This window comes from Protopterus annectens, chromosome 17.part0, assembly GCF_019279795.1.
Source record: "Protopterus annectens isolate FY-2018-M chromosome 17.part0, PAN1.0, whole genome shotgun sequence".
In the NCBI taxonomy this organism is placed as follows: domain Eukaryota; kingdom Metazoa; phylum Chordata; order Ceratodontiformes; family Protopteridae; genus Protopterus; species Protopterus annectens.
Window position 1 is genome coordinate 683,188,823 of NC_056751.1, and position 20,528 is coordinate 683,209,350.

General features: G+C 36.0%; 1 protein-coding gene across 3 annotated transcripts in view; it reads right to left on the reverse strand.

Moving 5' to 3' along the window:
* LOC122791791 (galactoside alpha-(1,2)-fucosyltransferase 2-like) overlaps positions 1-20,528 on the reverse strand; it is a 396,978-nt gene that overhangs the window by 353,522 nt on the left and 22,928 nt on the right. For 2 of the 3 annotated variants that reach the window (XM_044059731.1, XM_044059728.1), the window contains exon 2: positions 9,679-9,765. The exons of the other annotated variant lie outside the window; for it this stretch is intronic. The gene's annotated coding sequence lies outside the window, so the exon portion shown is untranslated. The remainder of the gene's footprint in view (positions 1-9,678; positions 9,766-20,528) is intronic. 3 annotated transcript variants of the gene reach the window in all.

Here is a 20,528-nt window from a genome sequence, read left to right on the forward strand (position 1 = left end):
CTAGTAACATATGGGTTAATTCCCAGCTGGGAGAGTTTCTTAATGATACTTGAGTGTCGGATTGTGTCAGAATCCTTGGTTAAGTCAAGAAAGGCAGTGAATGACAAATGCCTCGTTCTAGGAATGTGGAATAAAGGTACTAGTCAGTGAACAATTAAAGATGTTAGAAACAGGTTTGATAACTCAAGGGCAACATAAATGTGATGAACCATTGAGAAATTCCTTCCCAGCTGTGGCCGCTAGTGTCTAGATGAATGAGATGCATATGTCAGAATATGTTTATTGGGTGATATTGGTTCAACATATTATACCTACACTAAAGAACAATCATACTTTGGTAACCAGTTGGCATTATTATTATTAAGCTACTAAGAAGGCAGTTAAATTAATTTCTATAAATAAATGCTGTGTATCGGCTATGACATTTTGTTACTCTCAGCACAGATTATGATAACTGCATTCATGTCCTCAAAAGTATTTTGGATCTTTATATATTAGTACTTTATATCATGAAATATAACTAGAAAAGGACTTCATGTCAGTCTACTTATGTGGGTAATAAGTGAATTCATAAATACATAAATAAAACAGTGTAAGATTCTATAGACTACAAAGACAGTTGTATGGGGTTATTATCTTACAATGCATGTGAGATATCTAATAGAACATTTGAAGCCAAGATTCCAGATAAAGCTTTCGTACTGGAATATTTTGTGGAGTTTCTTAGGGTTATTGTTTGGGCTTACCCGTTCCGTTACTGTTAACATACTATTAATTACACACTGTTAAACTAAATATTACACTAACAATAATAAATTAGATGGCATCATGCTGATTAATAAGTATATGAATAAATGTCAACATTAGAAGTAACATGCATAAAAAAATGGGCTATAACTAAAACTGAAGAAAAGTGCTGTAATGAACTAAGAATAGAACACCAAAGGTTGTAACTTAGGGTGTGAGCATAACTAAAGAAACTGGACTAAATCTAGTGTCTCTAAGATATTTTCTGTTCCTCACATCTCCAGTGTTACATTTCAGCCTCCTTAACTGTTTGTATGGAGCTATCACGTTCTCCTGTCCTTTTCTGAATGGGCTTCCTCTGAGTGCTGTAGTTTCCTTTCACTTCTCAAAAATCTGCTTATTGGTTAGAATGGTCTCCTTGAGCAAATTCAAGGTATTCAACATTATCTCTCCTGAGCTGGGTGCAGGAACAGATCCCATTCATATGAAGTGTTAGCTAGGGGGAACAGGTGACGTGGCCTTTTGTGAGCTGCTCTAGTCTGTAGAGAGGGTACCGGACTTTACTTCTACCTCTATAGTCTCTCGTAGAGAACAGAGACCTTATGATCTATGACCTTTAAAGGAGAGGGAACAAGAGAAAGTTTGGTACATCTTACAGATGCAAGTACCACATGACAAGATGTCATTGCAAACTATGGCCTCCATTAGGGATACTGACTGTCTGCCACAGATTCATTTCTCCTGTAGCTCTAGCCATAAGTCTTCATGAAACTCCTTATCTGTGTCCCTAGGACACAAGGTTGCTGTGAGGAAAAGCTGGAGAACATGGTGTTGCATAAAATATGCTGATTCATTTCCTTCACCAAGCTGTAAAGATATATATATATATATATATATATATATATATATATATATATATATATATATATATATATATATATATATATATATATATATATATATATATATATATATATATATATATATATATATATATATATATATATAGATAATATAGATAAGATATTTAACCTTGCTGCTCTGGCCTAGGTTTTGGCTGAAGAGAGTAGCAGACCATGACACTTAATTAGTTAACAAATGAATAAATAAAATAAAAATAAAAAAAAGATGACCTGGAAGTGCATGGAGATAACTTTGACTTTGCTTGCTGCCCTTTCGCAGTGTTGGTTAATTGATCAATTAATGGAATGTGCTGATAGTGTGCTCTAAAACTGATAAACAGAGACTATTAACTCATTTCCTCCAGTACAGTTCTTTTGAGTGTGTGATGTTAACTCCCAGTGGGTGTAGTTTGAACCTTTAAAAAACTGAAGTTATCACTTTACAGTTCAAACAAATATTCGTATCTCTGGAACCATAAGTGTTACTAGGACACTGTAAATGGCAAACTACTCGGGATAAATTAACACTTTACATTAGTGGTATTCATTCAGTTCAATGCTATAAACTGAATTTTATAAGCCAAAATAAAGGCAGTGGATATTAATTCTGTAATTTTGTAATTTTATATAAATGGCTTTTGATATTGCAATAACAGTTTGAGCAAAACACATATTGCCAGCAGGGTTTTCTTCATACAGCTGTGAGCTTTCATATGAGGCTATGCAGTTCTGTCTGTATTGCCTAAATGTTGAGATATTTAGAAAAATATGAAAATTATTACAATACAAATAAACAGTATGCAAATAATATTCAATATGTCTTTAGCTGTATTAGAGGTCAAATATCAATAAAATTGTGTTTGCCATCATGTATTCTTTAAGAAGATATCGGATATCCTGTATGTAGTATGATACTGGAATTGTTAATGGAAATATGAAGAAGCTATATTTGACGCCTAGAGGTGTCATTAGGAGGTAACTGCAGAAAAGCCTGGAGGCGCACTTGGCTATAATGAGTTATGTTATTTACTTCTCTGATGTCAGACTAGGGCATAACAATTACTTCTCTGATGTCAAAGAAGAGTATGAGAAGTGTTGTTCCATACCTTTCCGAGTTGGCATGCTCTAGCTTCATGTCAGAGGACAGACATCAGCTTCCAAAGAACAGCAGTGGAAATCAGGCATGTAAAGGTGCAGAACAAAGCTTGAAATACCATTCTTTGACATCAGGGAAGTAATTGTTATGCCCTTGTCTGACATTAGAGAAGTACATGATAAGCTTCTCTGTTTATCAGTTTTAGAACACTGTCAGCACACTCCATGTGTCACATAATTATTGCATTTATTTATTTATTAATTGATCGATTGATTGAAAGCTGTAATAGAGATCATTCTGACTAAAAAAGTTTGGCAGACAGAAGTGTCTAATACCTTTTAACGTTGTTGCTCTGTCAGAGTTCAACTTAGTTTGTGGCAGCTAGCTATCTACAATGTGTTAATGGCTTAAAAGGTATAAAATGCTTTGCAATCGTATTTGTTTCTCTGTAACTAAAAGTACATCAGACTGCTAAAGTATTACTTTCTACAAAGATTATGGATAGGCTTCTCTAATCATAGCCCTTTATTTATATATTGTTGAAATGGATATCGAGATTGACTCAGCTGTCCAACTTTACCCTCGAGGTGAATTTCTTGATATACATTTCTTGAACACATAATAAATGACTTATGACTGGAAATCTGATCATAATCCTCAGTGGCTCCTCTGTGGGTACTGTTAGTTTTATGTAATGAGTGTAAGGTTTGCCCACAAAGGTGCAGCTAAAGTTGATAAATAATAATGTCCGTGCATAAGTCACAGCTATGCCCAAGACCAAATGGTGCTGGGCATTGCCATCTTTCAATGACCAATTTAAAATATTTTTGTTTCTTTTATAAGTAAGACATCATGTAATAGGATAATTGCTGTTTTTTGTCAGCATTTGCAGTAAAACATTAATGTTGACCTGTAGATTCATTGTAGTTCTTAACCATGCATTGGCGTAAATCCTTATCATTGGTGTTGGCAGAATATATTGAGTCTACATATGGTTTATTTGTCCTCTTTACACAGGTGTAGCATGGTGTTATCTTTCTTTTTTGGGGAGTTAGGGTTGGAGGGAGGCCAATTCTGTCCACTGGTGTGTCTATTTCTACTGGAAACTTCAAAAGAGTGTGTTTTTTGTATGGTTGCTTTTCGGGACTGCCATAGGTCAGGTAATAGTAGCAAATCTGAATGTATTTCAGCAGTCTGTGATCAGTTTTTCTTCATAATTGTCATTCAGTTTTATCACTACTGATCAGACTGTGCTGTTGGATACATTAACATACCTCAGTTAATGTCACAGTATACTCCTTACTACATTACTGCAGGTGTCATTAAAAATATTAACATCAACAAAATGTACTGCATCAATGAAGAGAGAAGTTGTGATTCTATTATAACTCTGACTGGAAGCTATATGTATATCAGCACACCACTCTGGCATCAATATATGCAAAAACTAAGAAAAATATTATAAACTCTGAATAAATGTATGCAGTTAGTAAAAGCAGTGTCTTTTATCACAACAAATATAGACAGAGATCATTGGTTTCCCTTCTTATATAAAAGGTACTGAGTTACTGATTGGATATGATACTTCTGTATGACTACAAAGGAAAATGTGTTAAAGACCGATAGTAAGACACCAGCAGGGAGACATGGAGAGTTCAAAGTCAAACTACAGTCATTCGGCGCAGATAACAGTTTTAATTAGTTTACCCAGAAGTCAGTGACTTATTGATATTCGCTGTTGTATATCAGTAAAAATAATAGTAGCTTAGGTGTGTTTAAAGAACAGCTAGATAACATTATGAGAGATGATGATTTAACCATGACCTAGGGAGCTTCTAAAGGCTTCAGGATATTTGACTAAGTTACCATTGATGATTAACAGCTTTGCATACTCACTATAATGCCTCAGCAAAATTACTGGTGTCATTCTCGAAGAATAATTCAATACTGTTATTCACTTTAATTTACGTATGCAGTATGGATTTGCTAATTGTGAACAGAAGCTATGCATAGAATAGTTTGAGTAAATGGATATGGAATTCATGCCAATAGATCACCACCACTTTAGCTAAATCCTATTTCAATGAAAATATTTCACTTTCAGCAACCCTTAAAACAATTGTTTTTTTTTTTTTTTTTGCATTGGGGCAGTCCCCCCTCCACAGTTCAAATACTAGATATACAATATTAACAGTACCCACTTAGCTCACACCCTTTGATGAGAGATTTGGGAACACAGGTTGATAGCAACCTTAACTTCTATCACCATGTGTCCATAGTGGTAAGGAAGGCCTTTTACATTATATATCTCATAAGTAAGGGCATCACATCCAGAGTTAATGATGTTATAACTCCCCTGTACTCATCCCTCATCAGACCACTAATAGAGTACAATGGTCCCTTCTTTATGCACCTCACCAGACACCTGCAGCAAATGCACAGACCTCAGAGGTTTCTCACCAAGAAAATTCAGGGCCTTCAACACATCACCTACATGGACAGACTGAAGGCCCTGTTACTGTACTCTGTATATTATAGGCTGCTGAGAGATGACCTGTGCCTGGCCTACAGAGTAGTCTCAGGCCCTGCCCTAATGGAAATGCTGCACATCTGCAAGTCACATGGGACAAGAGTCACTCACTCTAGGATCTTAATCTAGCCTGCAACATTAACAGGACATGTTGGAGAGACAGATGTCTCCCAGAGATTGCCACTCCTCTGGAACAAACTCCCAATTCACATAAAACAGAGGTCCTCAATGACCCTATTTAAGAGTAACTTAGACAACTGGATGGGACACTATAAATTTACCCCAGGGTTATCAAGGGCATTCAGTACTGATCATTATGAACCTACTCTAAGGGTATACCCCAGTGAGAAAAGGGAATTATCCACTATTGCTGAAAGTTGTTTGCAAAACATTTCCCTGATCCAGCATTCAGAGAAAGTGGTGTCAACAGAATGATACATTCCACAGCTGTATAATAACAGGGATGCCTTAATCATTGTCTATATTTGGATATTTGGAAATAAATATGGCAGCTCCTGGCTCAATTCTTGAAAGTTTACTATCAAGATTTGTCCAAAACACTAAAAAGAAATAAGAATGATTATCAGCAACGCTGTGTTTTCTGCAGATTTAGATATTAGGGGTGTTATGGTTTTCAACTCTGTTAAGACATTATTTGGGCTATAACATATAACTTACTAAGACCATTTCATGTATTGGCTTCAGAAAGCAGTTGCTTTGTCTCAGGAATAGGTGACAGGTGTCTGGCATGGACTCAGTGCTGAAGAGAAGGTATGCTTGACACATGAAGGGCTGATTCATAGGTAAGTGCTAGATTAGCTGTCCTTGTGGGCCATATTAAACTTGGCCAAAGGTCTAATCTTTGAAGATCTAATTTCTGTCCCCACTCATGAAGAGTAGCATTCAACTGTGATTAGTTGTAATTTCATTTACAAGGTTTTCCCAAGAATTCACCCAGCATTATCAGCTAGCTGCCCCTACAGTGTTACAGAGGAGGGGTAGTTCAAGTCCCAAGCCGCCCAGTATATCCAATATATTGTGCCCTTACTCTTCTTGCTGGAACCATCTAGTGCTGGTATTGTGGAGCTGTGAAAAGTGAACCTTCATTCAAGACCACTGGACTTTAAACTCAAGCAATTGAATTATTAGTAATTGAGTTAACACTGCAAGAGAAACCATCCTTCCCAATCTCTTTTACACCCGCTTAGATTCTATCTAATTCTGAAAACAAAAATAGCAAAAAATGGGAACAAGTCTTTTCAAATGCATGAGAATGCCATATACCAACTGTGGGAAGTCACTATGTTTACAGTAGCAAAACAACCTTTGCAACTATATTTTCAAGTTTAAGTTAAGTTTTATTTACAAAACATGAAAAATGTATTCTGTTTATGCAAAAAAGTCACATGAATTAAAAATAAAATCAGTCACAAATGTATATTAAATGCAAGTCCACAAAACCATCTACAAAAGTGCAAATAAGGTCTTTCCAAATTTCAGTTAAATGTGAACAGTTTCAACATTCCTTCACTCTGATTGCACATTTTCTTTTCCAGAGTTGATCAGTAAAACAAGCAGTGATTATGGATATCAGTCTTTTCTCTTCAACACACTTTATGAGTTTTTCCTTTTCAGGGTAACAGCTTCTATTGGTAACCATTTGAAATGTCAGGACCCACTACAGCAAGTCCCACAACATGGAGACTGAATGGTCAGAAGATCAAACTTACATATACTAAGTCTGAGATGCCATTTATCAGAATATTCCCTTTTCTCCAAAGTATGGCAATCTTGGAGGTGATGTATATATATAAGGTTGAGGTTTATGGGAGGCTTGCCCCCACTGAAAAAGAAGTTTAAAGAAGATTGCTTTTTAAAATTGACTCGTCTCCTGTGTTTTCAGTCTTGTTTTTTATTTTTTGGCGTGTCGGTACTTGGCTTTTCCCGTTCTGACATTTCAATAATGAGCTCCTTCTATCACCCTTTCAGGTTACAGGGACATCATCCAAATTACTGTCTCCCTTCACATATATCTCCCTGGAAGCCCCTCTTCAGGACACTTTTGAGATAACCATGACAGTGGCTCCTTATTAGTTGTCATGGAGAATTGCCTGTCTTTTCTTTGCCTGCCTACTGCAGGTTTAACTCTATAGTTCCCTCTTTATCTATTTTTTCCTGTCTGTGTGTTTCAGAGTCCAAAACATTGCATTTCTCATACAAGGCAAACCTTCTGGTACCAGTAGCAAACACAACGCCACAACAAGCAATGTGTTTTCTAGGCTCAACAGTCATTATGTTATTCTGTCTTTATGACAGCCATTTGACAGACAGGGGCTTTTTAAGGACTGCCAACTTACATCCTATTATAAAGCAATGTTCAAAAGTCATTAGAAGTCAGCTACAGTATGTTAAATACCCAGTACAGTATATTAAATAAAACATATCAATTGATGGACAAAAAGAGGTAGTAGCATTTCATTCAGTCCAGTTTAGCCCACCACTACACATAAAACATATGCTGAGAAACCAAAGGGGAGAGGACGATGTCCTGTAATACCATCAGACATGAAACATTTCCTTATACTTCAGTCCATTGTTTATTACTAAAATGTATATTTTCATTCTGTAAGCCAGCATATACTGATTGCAAGTTTGCTTATGCAGTATCAGCCATGGTGGTATGGCGGTAGCGTTGTTACCTTACAGCAAGAGGTTCTCCCATTCAATTCTCGGCGTAGCTTGGGAGTGCCTTCTGTGTGGAGTCTGCATGTCCTCCCCATGGTTGGGTAGTGTTTGAAAGACATGCGTGCGTAAATGGGTGTGCCTTCATTGAAGGTTGGGCGTCGTGCTGGCACCTCGGCATTTTGTAAAAATCTACTGCCAATCATTAGTGGACTGGAGTTCCGCTGTGGCGACCCCTTACCGGGAAAAAGCCGAAAAGACACTGTTACTGAGTTATGCAGTAATTCAACTATTTTGTTAACATTCTTACCTGCTTAAATTACCAGATGATTCTTTGCATCTCCAGTCATGTCAGAAATAGTATTTTTTTTATATGACCACCTAGCTAGTTATCTACTGAGTTTATACATGAACTAAGTAAATAAACGCTGTAACTAAATCTGGGAATGATATAATGCTGGTCTATGTGACATCAGTAGCTGACAAGCTAAAGGAACTAGTTGTAACAGACATGCTAACAACAGTGCACAGATAATAATACAGGCTGGATTTACCATAATCCAATCCTATTGTGCAAAATTGGCAAGTGTTGTAAAAAGATGACTGATACAATAGACACTTATGCCACGGAAATATGTGTTACCTGAATTTTCAGCACTCTTGTCAGCACTGAGCTTAGGTGTAACTGTTTAATAAACAAAGCAGTAATGAGAACTAGATTTAATAATCAGGATTCATAGAAGGAAAATAAATTAATGCAATACGTTTCACACAGCATAATAAACTTCTAAATTCAGTTACCATAATATGTTAATGATGATATACTGTCCTTCAGATATACTTCAATTCTAGATGAATTGTTTGCTCAATGAGTAACCTGAAATGAGTTAATTTTAAATCTTAGAAACTGTACATATATATATATATATATATATATATATATATATATATATATATATATATATAAATATATATATATATATATATATATATATATATATATATATATGTCTAAGCATTTTCATACACAGCTTCACAGAATAGCAGTGTCATAGAAGATTGACAGGGCTACAAATTTAAAGGACTCTATTTACTTTGGGAATAACTTAGTCATTTAGTATGGAAGCATATATTACATTGTTACAGTCTTGCAAACTCAGAAGCAGGGTATCCTTCAAATCTACAGCAGTTCTTTTTGTGTAATTACATTGTTACAGTCTTGCAAACTCACAACCAGGATATCCTTCAAATCTACAGCAGTTCTTTTTGTGTAATTACATTGTTACAGTCTTGCAAACTCACAACCAGGATATCCTTCAAATCTACAGCAGTTCTTTTTGTGTAATTACATTGTTACAGTCTTGCAAACTCACAACCAGAATATCCTTCAAATCTACAGCAGTTCTTTTTGTTTACATAAAAAAAGGTCAAGTAAAGGAGTTGTGATAGGATCCAGCAGAGGTTTGCTGTCCTTTCCGGGAGGGGCGGGGATTGCATAGTAATACCACATGCTTCATCTTGTTATACATTCAGTGTTTGCCACAGTCTTTATGTTAAAAATGACATAGTGGCTAAGCGGAAAGGCACAGAAATGACTCATAATTGTACCTGTAGCAGTTCTTTACTCCTCACAGCTATTAGGTATTATTAGCTGTTAGAGTTGGGGCCCTTCAGACTATCTCTTTGCATAATATTTAAGGAGATACTGACACAATACTTACATCCTTAGTATATTGGTGGGGGCTTCCTTGTAAAGGATTTCACCTGGTAATACATCACTGTAGGATTTTGAAGGCACAGACGAACAGCTGTAAAAAGAAGACTGTCATGTTTAGAGATCATCAGTAAGTAGTGTGCATTAATTTATTTATTTATTTATTTATTTTACATTTGTTAACCGGGCTAGTCTGGCTGGATACATGTCCATTTTCAGCAGAGGCCCGAGGAGAAAAGCTCCACTATTAGACTAAGACAATACATGAGGAATACTTTACTAAATAGATCAATCTTTTTTAACAAAAGAACAAAAACAAAACAAAACAAAAATGTACAAGGACAAAATACAGTTTGTGTTGACTAACTTAACTAGGTTACAGTAAGATTATAATCAAAGTTCACATCATGTGGCTGAGGAGATAAGCTCAGGCACCAAAATATACAGTTGAGTTAAGGATATCTGAAGTGTAGGTACATAAAATTAATCATTGGTCAGAAGGTAGAGGACAGAATTGGTAATTAACAGAGTGAAAGAAAGCTAGTAGTTAGAAGTGTTAAAAAAAAAAGCAAGTTAGAAGGTAAGGAGGTATATTGGTAGTAAAGTTGAGGGAAAAGAAGGGATAGGAGGAAAAAGAAAAGTGTGGGTAGAGTATGTTTAGATAGGGTAATGGTATTTTATCAAGTTAAATGTTAAGAAAGTAAAGTTAAAAAGGAGAGTGAGGTATATAGGCAATGAGATAAGGGAAAAGGGTGAAGGACCAGAGAAGGGGGCTAAAAATGTTAGTCTAGGTAAGAATGGGAGAGTAAAGAATGAAAGTAGCAGACTACTAAAACTACAGAGACTGCCCATTTTTATATGCAGGGGATACAACATGCTTAACATTTTTTTTACAGCGGCTGCAAGGTCCTCCTTCAAAGTCTGTCCATATTACACTTTTTCCTCCTATCCCTTCTTTTCCCTCAACTTTACTACCAATATACCTCCTTACCTTCTAAGCTGTACCACACTGCTCTGTTTGCCAAAACAGTTGTCTTAGCACTCATCATCACTTGACCATGGATAAAAGGCACTTGCTGAACTGATATGTTTGCTTATATCTGAGGTACCCACACTGCAGCAGGTCCAGCAGAGGCCTACAATGTCACTCAAGATGAGAATGGCACAGGGACATAAGCAGAAGTACAGGAGTATCAGTGGGGCTGCCATAGAACCACTGTCTTGTCTTGATATGGGCCTGCTAGTTTACATGTCCTGTGTATGAATTAGTAACACAGATATCTAATATGGACAGACTTTGAAGGAGGACCTTGCAGCCGCTGTAAAAAAAATGTTAAGCATGTTGTATCCCCTGCATATAAAAATGGGCAGTCTCTGTAGTTTTAGGACACTTACTTCCACCACAATGTACCTGGATGGCTGCATAAGTATTGCACAGGTGTTCTACAGGGGGCACTGAAACCCACCTTTGAAAAGGTCTAAACTATCAGGAAAACAATGAGCACTGCATGTCAGAGATGATACAATACTGTAACCTAAAATGTTCAGCATGCATATGGCTTACCAACAATCACATTTATTTTGGTTGACTGAGTGTAATGACTGTATTAATATGGATAATTGCATATTTCAGGCACATTGCTATCATGTGGTTGACTGTGTTAGATGAGCATTATACCTGTCAACTGTCAAGAATTTCACAGGATGTTTACAATTGTGCCTCATATGTTTTCTTTTACTCATAAAACTTGGGTTTTTCTGGCAAATAATTAAATACTGAAGTCACTAATAATGACATATATTTGAGTCTCAAACTTCAGATCCTTCTGAAAATGCACACTAAAGGAAAAAACTGTTATGCTATCAATTTCCTATGTTTGTAAAAGCAATATTTGAAATCTGTCCATATTGTTTAGGCCTTTGCCCCTCTATTATTTTTGGCCTTGTCCAGAATTCATCTACTAACTTCTACTACTAGGTTGACAAGTAAGCTGAAATATATATATTTTCACATTCCTTTTTTTCTTTTGCAAATCTTTAGAACTTCACTGAGAGACTATTATAGGTTTTACTTAATAATATAATCCTCTCCATCCATTTTTTTTGCTTTACCTATCTCAGTTTAACCTATTTTCACCTCTCAAGTTTTCTTTCTGGTTCATGTAAACTTAAATTTTCTTTTATTCTGCCTCTTTGTATGTAAATATTGACAATTAAATTCAAAGGAAATAATGTTTGGAATCATCTTTTAACATTTTATCAACCTGTACTTGTTTACTTCTACTGTTAACATATTTGCCTTGATCACATTCTTAGGTTTTATCATCAATGTGGTTTTTGTGGCATATTGCAGTGACACGTGGGTACAATGTGGAGTGGGGAGTGAGATCAGACATTTACACAGTTTTCATTTGTTTTATCTATTCTGCAGGATTTCTGAGTTGATTGCTTTCAATTTAATACCTCTACATTCCTGCTAAGCTATAGTCAGTATTTCCTGAGACTGAATTCTGCGTTTTTTAGCTGTGTTTGCACGTTAAGTCTACAGCAACAGACTTAATAAATGATTATAATCATATTAATGCACTTCTCCCCATCATGGTGATGCATCATTTTCAAGATACAATAGTTCTAGAATTGTTTTCTGGAAATATATTATTTGCTGGGCGCCTTTCTTCATTAAGATGTGTTTTTTAACCTTCCATTCTCTCCCCTTCTGTTTCTCTCTCTCTGTTTTATTTTTATTTTTTTAGTCATGGTTTTGAAATGGAATGCCATATTGCTCTTTAAAATAACAAACTGTACTTTATGACTCCTCTCTGTGTGCTGCTCTGTGTAAATGCTTGCATCTACTTATATTGGACTGTACATACTAGTACAGACTTGCATACGATCTTAAGTTGTTTTGTTTTTCTGTAAATTATTCATTAATGTCTTATACTGCATTGTGTATGCTTGTAATTGTTCATTGGAGCTTTTCTCCCCGGGCCTCCACTAAAAATGGGCTCTTCTTGGCCCCATGGACTTTCATCAAACTGAAAATAAATAAATAAATTATCCATATTAGCACAATACCCTAAATTGTAAAACTATGACTCCTTCATTAAACTTTACAATATGCTATTACAACTGTCTATAAATCCCACATTTTGAAAGTAGGCCTCAGAATTTACCTTTTCACTTGCTATAGTTGCAAATTGTTCAATGAATAGTTTAGACCTTACCACAACTACAAGAAACAATTAACTCTGAGAACAATTTCTACTGCTATATATCTCGGTTAGGTCACTTAGATCATCATGTGATAGGCTGCTGATTGTTAAAAGGGCCTGCCTAGAAAATTTTAATAGGTTGTGTTTTACTTACTTTGCCCTATTCCTTCGCAGTCAGCTACCATCCCTAATTCTAACACAAGACTGTGGGACTTTTTCCAAGAGGTCCCTGAAGTGCCACCTTTCCAGAGGATTTTTTTTGTTTTAAATTTCATGGGAAGCTATTATTAACTCTAGCTATTTATCTGTAATTATTAACATTCTTTTTACACATTTATTTTTAATATAACTTTTCTTTTATTTACAATATATAGTAGTTAGTATAAGCATGTTAAAACATTAATCATCATCATCATTCTCTTTCGGCTTTTCCCGTTAGGGGTCGCCACAGCGGATCATCTCTTTCCATTTCTTCCTATCCTCTGCATCTTGCTCTGTCACACCAACCGCCTGCATGTCCTCTCTCACCACGTCCATAAACCTTATCTTAGGCCTTCCTCTATTCCTCTTACCTGGCAGCTCCATCCTTAGCATCTTTTTCCCAATATACCCATCATCCCTCCTCAGCACATGTCCAAACCAACGCAATCTCGTCTCTCTTGCTTTGTCTCCAAACTGTCCAACATGAGCTGACCCTCTAATATACCGATTCCTAATCCTATCCATCCTAGTCACACCGATTGCAAATCTTAACATCTTTAACTCTGCCACATCCAGCTCTGACTCCTGCCTTTTTGTCAATGCCACTGTCTCCAACCCATATAACATAGCTGGTCTCACTACACTCTTGTAGACCTTCCCTTTCACTCTTACGGATACCCATCTGTCACAAATCACTCCTGACACTCTTCTCCACCCATTCCACCCTGCCTGTACTCTCTTCTTCACCTCTCTTCCACATTCACCATTACTCTGAACTGTTGATCCCAAGTACTTAAACTCGTCCACCTTTACCAACTCTACTCCCTGCATCCTCACCATTCCTCTACCCTCCCTCTCATTTACACACATATATTCTGTCTTAGCCCTGCTGACCCTCATTCCTCTGCTCTCTAGAGCATATCTCCACCTCTCCAGAGTCTCCTCAACCTGATTCCTACTCTCACTACAGATCACAATGTCATCTGCAAACATCATAGTCCACGGGCCTCCTGTCTGATCTCATCTGTCAACCTGTCCATCACCACTGCAAATAAGAAAGGACTCAGAGCTGATCCTTGATGTAATCCCACCTCCACCTTAAACGGATCTGTCACTCCCACTGCAGTCCTCACCACTGTCACACTACCCTCGTACATATCCTGTACCACTCTTACGTACTTCTCTGCCACTCCCGACTTCCTCATACAATACCACAACTCTTCTCTAGGCACCCTGTCATATGCTTTCTCCAAGTCTACAAAGACGCAATGCAACTCCTTCTGACCTTCTCTGTATTTCTCCATCAACACTCTCAGAGCAAACATTGCATCTGTAGTGCTCTTTCCTGGCATGAAACCATACTGCTGATCACTAATCATCACCTCCCTTCTTAACCTTGCTTCCACTACTCTTTCCCATAACTTCAAGCTGTGACTAATCAGTTTTATCCCTCTGTAGTTACTGCAGCTCTGTTAAAACATTAATGAAAAACTAAAATAAGTAAAAGAAACTGCTTGCCTCCAAAACCACCAATTAAAAGGAACATTAGTTAGAAGGAAAGTTAGTTATCAAAACTGAAGTAAGCAAGTAAACCAAAGATGATGAAATATATTGCACTTTGTCAAGTTGTGACAAACTAGTTAGTTCATGTAATTAGTTAACACAGCAATAATGTAACATGCAAATGTCAAAGGACAACACAGTGGTCAAAACACAAGTAAGTAAATAAACCAAAGATGATGAAACATACTGCATTTTCTTATGTTGTGACAAAGTTTATAGTCAACATAGTTGAAAACAATAATAAAGGACCCAAAGACAGCTCACAGGCCCCTATTCCAAAAGACTCAGTCTCAGTGTAAGTGGCCACTTACACTGATAGCAGTTGTTTTGGAATCTCGTCCCTGTAGTAGGCCTGTTTATACACAGGCCTTATACCGAAGTGAGTCACACTGAGAGTTACTCTTCTGGAATCGGAATCAGTCTCTGCAACAGGGTTTCTTATTGCCTGTACTCTACAACCACATGGGGTTTCACAATATTTTGTTTTACTCTTGAGTGCTTTTTGAGACTTTTTAAAGCACTGATGCTCTGTAAACCAACAAGCAAGACATAAAGTTTCAAACTTATATCACTGCTGTTGGTTTGAGTGAACAGACTTATGTCTTGTTATTAGAAGTAGCTCTAGAGAATCCACTGTGGTCTGGCACTTAGGTTTCCAACCACAAGCCTCTAGAGCAGAATCCTTATGGACTAAGAATCACATTTAGTAAGGAAATCTAATATTGAGCAATGGTGAATTTTATAACCTTTTCATCCCATAATTCTAAGTAATAGCTTTATTTGGTTTACTATAATAATACTGAACCAGACTCGGATGAATGATCATATCATTGACCCATGTCCACAAAAAGTCACAATGCTGAAGTCTGCTATTGTTGGATTACATCCTGACCTAGGAACAAGCATTACCATGAGTCGAGATAGGGGCGAGATTTGTACTTTGACAATATCAGAGGTCAACATTGTCATCGTTGGACCTCCGGACTTTGTGCAAAGTGGATTCGACCAAAGCCACTTCAATATTATAATAGTAAACCACTTTATTTATACATACCCAAATATCAGAAAACAAGGTTGATAATATGTGTTATTCCAGATAAGATTTTTTGCCGAAATAGATGGGCATCCTCAGATCTAGTTTTTCTAGTAGGCTAACAGGTTTCCTTCTACTCTAACAACGTGGATAAATGTCTAGGTAAAAGTACTTTGGTGCTCATTAATTGGTGTTAGTACAGGAGCTCAATTAACTGTTAAGGATGCCTAAATAGATTATTGATTTCTAATGCCCACATACACACACACACACACACACACACACACACACATACACACACACACACACACACACACACACACGCGCGCACACCTCCTTAACAGCAATCAAAATAAGCTACTTGACAGCCAATTAAACAAGCCAAATATCTGCACTATCACCAATAAATGAGCTCTGAAATATATTTACCTAGTTATTTAAATACATTATCAGAGTGTGAGCGCAGCACAGAGGATACAGAGTATGTCCAGGGCTGTGATACTGTGATGAACAATGATATCTGATTGAATAGGGTGTTTGCATATGGCCACCCACTTTGGTGTGCAGCATGGAGAAAGTCCATGCAAAAATATTTCAAAAAGTGTTATATAGTGAGTTTCAACATTCATTTCAAATTTGCAGGACTCATAATTATGGGTTTTTGCATTTCCAATAGGTCACTTCAGGAATAGCAAGGTGGTTGGAGTAACCAAACCATGATTTATTCAATATTTGAGGGACAATAGTTTCTCACTGATGTCCAGCTTTATGGGAGGCAACTACTACTGATATTGAAGGATTGGGGTACCAGAAGTATCATGTATAGCATGCCATATCCTTTGCTGGTCCTGGTAAGAAACAACGAAACATGCACCTCTCTTTGTCATATATACTTAAAGATAGGTTGCTTTACATTTTTCAGTGACGGGGCAGATGGGCACAGGTGAAGCGCCTACAAATCAGAATTTATCATGGCTCCAGCTTTGTTTAGTACATATTGGGAATGAAGGTCCTGAGCCATCCAGAAACATTTATGATTGCTGGAAGACCTGCAAGGAGATCAACAGGAAAAAAACAGTACATAAACTAGCTAGCTGTAATTTAGAAAGATAACTACAATCTTCAGAGCAGACCTACTTTAAGAGTAGCTATAAGTGAAAAAATATAGTTGTACATTCTAAAAACAAATCAAAAACAAAGTCACATACTCTTCAATAATGAAATCATCCTAGTATAACAAGTCATTTTACTTTAAGTGACATTGCAAGAAAATGTCTGTGTATCTAAAACCACCTAGAAAATGGTCTGGTTAGAAGCAATATTTGCATGCCATTTTTTCTTCTCTTATTAGTTATTTTTATAGCTTCAGTCTGTTATATGGGAAAGTAGTATTTTTGAATTATTTTTATAACTTCTATCAGGTGAAAAAGCAATGTTTTATTTAATTATTCTTCAATTATTGTCAGATACAAGTATCCAGCCAGAGAAGCAATTATTGTATGTAATTGCTGAACTGCGTCTGAGACACAGACAATAGGTACCCCTGGAAGAAGGCGGCTATAAGCAAACCCATTTTTGATTTGAAAATTTGTCACCTCTCTCCATTGTTGGAAACATCCACCTGATACACCTTATGATATAATCTGCAGGAAGAAATTGAAGTAGAAAATTGCAACAAAGCAGTCATACAAAAATCTTTTTTTTTATGTATTAGGCTCACTGCACCTTTTAAAGATGATGTGCACTGCACGAAAACTGCCAGACAAACTATTAAAATAAAAACCTCGATGGAAGCTGCAGCAGGCGTAGTAGAATAAATCCAGTAGTCAAGCGATAGCTGTAAAACACAACAGCTTTTACAGCTATCGCTTGACTACTGGATTTATTCTACTACGCCTGCTGCAGCTTCCATCGAGGTTTTTATTATGATGTGCACTGCACAAAAATAAATCACCTCAATAAAACATTCTCAATAAATGCTGACAAATTTTGAAAAGTGCAAAACAAAGATAAGTGCAAAGACCAATTCATAGAGAAAGATTTCAGAGTAAAAGTCATACCATGTCTCTGCTACATGTGAAACTCACAAGTCTTTCAGCGGCTAAATAATCCTATACTTAAAAGAGTAGAAAATCTCAAATATAGCATCTGTAAAGTGTTACTGCCCATTAGTTCCAAATGACCCCTGGGGGTCTCCAGGAGTCCTGAGAAGTGTATGTTCAAAAGGTACAAGCTGGTGTAAAACATAATGAATCTTGGAAAGTGTGAAACTTTATCAATCAAATGTCCTCATGTGCATGTGATGTGCCATCTAAGAGACAGGTTCATCCTGTACCTGCCATGCAAACAAACCACCTTAAAACAGCACATTAATTAAATATTATGTTGTTGGAAATTATAATAAACACTCTTTAATAGCTTCAATATACCCACTATCCGTTTTACTTTACTCTGACTACAGATAATACTCTTTAAAATCCATACTCTTTCACATATGTAACTTTTTCTACCTATTTTTAAAGACTCGTAATGCATATTCTTGTAAACCCTATGAAGTGTTGAACTGTACTATGTTTGTGTCTCTTTACCTGTAAGATCTATTAAATTTATGTTTAAAAATTTTGAACAATTTATGTTAAAAATTTATCAACTTTGTAATACTGGTAGAGCTTTTCTCCCCGGCCCTCCACTGAAAATGGGTTTCTGACACAGTGGACTTTCCTGGTCAACAAATGTTAATAAATAAATAAATAAATAAAAGCTCAAAAGAGAAATTAATCTGTATGGAAATGCTGTAGAAGAAAGATGGTCACATGTTGAATGTCCAAGCTTCAAGGCATTCTCTTAATACAGTTTTCAAGTTACCAAGGTGTATATCAGTGATTGAAGGTGATTTATCAGGGCCATTTTGTCCAAACTGAAATAAAAATATATTGCTTTTCTGTATATCTAACATGCCAAGATAGAACATTTGCCATTCAGTATGCTTCCTCCTATAATGTATACATAGCCTAGTATAGACTACAAGTTCTGTAGCTATGCAGCTTGTAAACTACTTTGGAAAAACTGGTTTACGTTAGCTATTAATACTTAAAATATAGTGCATGGCTAAAGAACAGTATCCTTTATCATCCAATTTAAATACTTTTCAAAAGAAAATAAAACTGGCTACTTGTGTGTTTTATTTACTAGTGTCTTCTATGAAGATAGAAATATTATTTACTAGGTATATAAAATTAGGCCAGTGATATTGGAGACCAGCAGCTAAAGTAGAGCTACTACATGCATATATAAGGTAAGTCACTTTGTGGAAGAAGAATCCAGTGTAATTTGTATTTAAGTGCTGTTCATCTTAATCTGACTGTACTATACCTGTCATAGTACAAAAAGGAAGACAGAATAAACCAGAAAGCAAAATAAGAAAGGTCTACATTCTTGTGGCAAAAAGGTTTTCCTTGTTCTGTCCATCTCATCTGCATTGGAGAGGATCATGTAGCATATGCTAGTTTACTTTTTTTTTCGAAATGTAACTGTCCAGATTTTCACAGAATGTCCAGATTTTTGCCTCATATTTTTGGTCTGTTCCTCTGAAAATTTAGTTTTTTTGGTCGATATTTAGCAAATCATTGAGGATTGAAGTCAGAAAATATTGACAGATATTTGAGTTTCAGACTTCACACCCTTCAGAAAATTCATGCTAATGCAAAACATGTTATTCTATAAACTTTCTACATTTGTAAGCGCAATATTTAAAAATTGTGCCTATTTTTGGGACTTTGTCCCCCCATTAATTGTGGCTTTGTCCATATTTCTTGTTCTAAGAGGTTGAGAGGTATGCATGTCATGTGATTCTTTCTGCATTATTTGGCAAAGTGAATTCCTTATGTGAGCTAGTAAAACATTAATATGTTATGAGTTGTTTCTAGGCATTCAAACTGACATTATAAATGTTATATGGTGTCAGAGAAAAGGTTTGTTTGTTTTTAAGTCTGAATTTTCTGTAGTACAGATCCATAATTCAGAACATTAAATTATTTTTTTTCATAAAGAAAGTTTTTTTCTGTTGCAAAATATGTAAGAGGCTCTCAGAGTATTTTATTCTTTTGAAGGAAAGATGATCCAGCTGCAGCCATTAGTATATTTATTTTACTGTCAATCTCTTAAACACAGTATTAGAAGTTATTTTTTCTCCCCCTGTGAGGACAGGCATCAAGAAAACTGGAAAGGTATAGTGTGCCATGTTTCTGCACATTGCAGATAAAAAGCATAACAAGTACTTAATATTTATACCTTTCAAACAAAATCAGATGAAATAGTAAGAGTTACGGAGATTTTAGCAAAGAAAGTGAATCCATTTTAAAAAAATTGACATTTAGCCCTCATTAGTTCTTTAAAAGAAATGAAAGTTTAAATTAAACTATAGATGCTTAAGTTAATATGAAGATGATTATTTAGCAAGATAAAGAATTTGATACATTGCATAAATGTGAGTCAGAATAATCTGTGGAATAAAAATGATTCAGCAATTAATTTTTAAGGTAAGCATGCCTGCCCTTATCAAAATCTGTGGTTATATAGATAGCAAGTAGCACTACAAGTATAGTGTCAAAGGAAGTAAATGAGGAAACAGAGGTAGGAAAGAAGTGAGTTAGCTAATAAGGTAAAGAGACGTCTAATGTGAAATGTAAAGTAACAGCAATGGCAATGGGGAAAAGAAAAGGTGGGAGAACAGGAAGCATGGCACATTTAAAATTCAAGGGATGTTTATAAGCAAAAGGGGAAGTGTCCAGTATTTAATCAGTTTTGTTGAAGCTGTGGTGGAAAGAGTCATTTCACAAAGATGTGCAA